Here is a 4,014-nt window from a genome sequence, read left to right as displayed (position 1 = left end):
TAACAGATGAAGCTTAAATGGGAGGAAGCTGGAGCCAATGTATGTGACCGAACCATGAGAAATTGCCTATAGGAAATGGGATTTCAGTACAGGAAAACTAAAGAAAACCATCATTGACACCTAAAAAAAATAAAAAATAAAAAATAAAAATAAAAAAACAAAAACAAGACTGCAACGGGCTAAGGAGAGGCAATCATGGACTGTGGATGACTGGATGAAAGTTATCTTCAGTGATGAGTCAAGAATCTGCAATGGAAAAGGTGATGATGCTGGAACTTTTGTTTGGTGCCATTCCAGTGAGATTTATGAAGAGGACTGCCTGAAGAAAACAACCAAATTTCCACAGTCCTTGATGATATGGGGCTGCATGTCAGACAAAGGCACTGGGGAGATGACTGTGGTTAATTCTTCTATCAATGTACAAGTTGACATTGACATTTTGGACAGTTTTCTCATCCCTTCAATTGAACAGATGTTTGGAAGTGATGAAATAATTTTCCAAGATGACAATGCATTTGTCCCATAGGGCAAAAACAGTGAAGGCATTCCTTGGAGAAAGACACATTCAGTCCATGTCATGGACTGCAAATAGTCCAGATCTCAACCCAATTGAAAACTGTGGTGGAAATTGAAAAAAAAAAGGTCCACAAGAAGGCTCCGACCGGCAAAGCTGATCTGACAACTGCTATCAAAGAGAGTTGGCATCAAGTTGATGAATACTGTTTGTCACTCATCAAGTCCATGCCTCAGAGACTGCAAGCTGTTATAAAAGCCAAAGGTGGTGCAACTAAATACTAGTGATGTATTTTGAATGGTCTTTTGTTCATTTTTCATGATTCCATACTTTTTTCCTCAGAATTGAGTGATTACATACTTTTTTCCTCAGAATTGGGTGATTCCATTCTTTTTTACTCAGAATTGAGTGATTCCATATTTTTTCCCTGTGCTTGGTCAATAAAAGTAACATTCACTGACTTCCACAATGTTTTCTCTTCATTGAGTGTCTCTTGATTGAATGTTCCTGAAAGCCAACAAGTTGCACTTTGGAATGACATTATTATTGTATCATGTTTTTGATCTGAGTTTGTTTTACAGAATGAAATGCCTGAATAAGTGCTCATCCAAGACTGGTGATTCCATACTTTTTGCCAGGGGTTGGACTTCTGTTTCAAGATCAGAATGTTTACAGTCTACACTAAAAGAGGTAAATAAAAGAATCTATTAGGAAATGTTGCATTAATTCAAAGGATGAATAACATATTCTATTTTTTCCTCACCAGAGACACATATGTTGTGGATTAAAACGTTTTTAAAAACTCATTTCATGCTGATTGTTTACCTAATCAGAAATTTTAATTGCTTATGACAACTAATTAACTTGTGAAAAAGTGTCAGGAGTGTTTTGTACCACACCATGTAATGTTGTTTATATATGCCAATGAAATATTCATTTAATGACAAGGCAGTTTGTTAGTTATGCTGTGATATTAACTTGTTTGGTCTCTGGTTTCTTAGTACTGTCACCATTCATTACCATGATAGAAAACACAAAATAACGTTAGAAGAAAAACATTACCAACAGTTTATAGAATAGAGGAGAGAGAAAACAGCTGAGCTAGACTTGATAGGGCCACAAAGAAATTTTCTGATTGTTTTCATCAAAATGGAAATCTGTGGGTTTGATTACTGACAAGCAACAAGTGGCCCAACGTTTTTCCTTCAACTTATATGGGCTCAGCTTGAAAAATACTATGATCAGCTTCAGAGACATTGAAATGTGCACTGTGTGCCTATGGAACCAGAACCACAGAAACATGCTTATGCCAACCTTGGAGTTGACATGGAGCTCCATATATTTCCACATTCATTTCAGTCTTGATACGTGTGGAGTTTTGTGTGGAAAAGGGTGAATGCAAGCTTTTTGTGCACACGCACTGTTGATACATGAGGCCCCTGGTCTTTTGCTTTTGTTCTTGGATTGATATGCCCGTTTTGGAACAAAGCATGTTCATCTCTGGGACATAGAACCCTTCTCCTTCCTGAGCGGTATGATGGCTGGACATTCCCATCTTGTTTGTATTTGTGTAAATTATCCAAGGATGAACCAGACTTGTGCAGGTCCGTAATTCTCTTGCTGATACTTTGGCTGATTTCTTTCAACTTTCCAATAATGTTACACAAGGAAGCATTGTGTTTTTGGTGTGTCTTAAATTACATCCATAGATGTGTCTCTAATTAACTCAGATGTTATCAATAAACTCTAAATCTGAATCTTCCAAAGGCATGACATAAAATGTCCCGAATTGTTTAAAGACAATTTTAGTGTATTTAAACTTTTGACTAATACTGTTTTGCCTGAAAAAAATATCTCTTATTATTCTGGCATTTATCAAATAAAAAAAAGTTTGATAATCTAAATGACCTACAGCAGGAAAAGTTTATTATGATTTGTGTTTGTGACTCAAACGTGTACAGTTATGTAGTTATGTAGATTTTCTTTTGTCCCACTCTCGGAGGAGTAAGACGCTTCTTCCTTCTCTCCTGCCCTTTTTTATCTTCCCTGCTTTGCTGCTGGAGCCTTCTCTACATTTTTCATCCGAAACTGGAAATTATGGATATTTTTATTTTTATGGACTTGGTTAGCTGGTCTCTCAATATTTTTTTGGAACAAAGTTTATTTTTCCTCTTCCATGAGAGGACATGTCATAGGTGGGACCTCTGTTCTTCTCTGTTCTAGATATATATATATCTGGACTCCGATCACTGGATTCTACAGATTGGCATGGTGGTCTCCTGGTGGTCTACAAAACAGCGTCGGTGGCTTTGCACTTTCTGGCTGACTGACCAACTGGATGGACGGCTGTATTCTATCAGTACTCGGACATTGAGCCTTGAGCGAGCTGGGCTTGGTCTGCAAGCGGTTCTACGGAGGGCCGCAGGCCGGCTGTGGTCCCTGGACTTTGCTGGCCAGATGGAATTCATCTTGGAGAAGCTGATGAATTGGCTCGGCGGTATGTGTCCACACCATTTTGCCTGACTGGATTCACCACCTTGAGAGTACCAGCAGACATTAAGGCAGATGGGAAAAATGTTGTCTGGCTGACTCTTCTGTTCCCAAAATAACTGATAACAGAATCTGGATCTCCCCGACAATGGCCTTGGATCTGTTGACTAAATCCTTCCTGGCTGAAAGGTGTTGACACGGCTCTGCCAGAGAATGAATACATGGGTAGTCATCAAATGACGTCACACTAAAAGTGACAGGTACCACGCCCCTTTAGGGCGGGACCTCCGTATATGGTCAACTTCAGGTCATTCCTTCCTGTAGGATGTCCATATATGGTCAACATCCGTTTCGTGACTTCCTCTTTTGATTTACCGTAACTGTCCCCCTCCCTCATCCCCCCTTGAATTCTAGTAATCCCTACCCTCCCTTTTTCCCCCTCGATTTATCGTATCCCTAGCCCCCTCTTACTCCCCTCGAATTACTGTAAGCCTTGACCACAACAGCTTGTTTTTGTCCAGATGTTTTTATTGCAAAAGAGTTTGAGCTGCCATCAAGTCTATTATGCTGACCACAACATCCTGTTTTGAACAGGTGTCCACACATGCCATCTGTCTGCTCACACTCCCTCTCCTCATCCACCTCGATTTACCGTAACCCTAGCCCCCTCTTACCCCCCTCGAATAACTGTAAGCCGTGATTTTTTTTTCCAGATGTCTTTATTGCAAAAGAGTTTGAGCTGCCATCAAGTCTATTCTGCTGACCACAACATCCTGTTTTCAGCAGGTGTCCACACATGCCATCTGTCTGCTCACCCTCCCTCTCAGGGTTCGTGACTTCCTGCCAGGTGGTGAAACTTATTGTCCAATCAGTGGATAGGGTTAGACTTTAGATCCACCCCTCGGCCAATCAGATCATGTTTAAAGCATTAATTCCCGTCCCTCCTCGGTTCTCGAAGCGTTTAAAAGAACGCGTCTCGTTCATTCCGCACCACCATCGGCGAGAAGGCA

Source organism: Austrofundulus limnaeus, unplaced genomic scaffold, assembly GCF_001266775.1.
Source record: "Austrofundulus limnaeus strain Quisiro unplaced genomic scaffold, Austrofundulus_limnaeus-1.0 Scaffold1208, whole genome shotgun sequence".
Taxonomy (NCBI): domain Eukaryota; kingdom Metazoa; phylum Chordata; class Actinopteri; order Cyprinodontiformes; family Rivulidae; genus Austrofundulus; species Austrofundulus limnaeus.
This window is presented reverse-complemented; position numbering follows the sequence as displayed.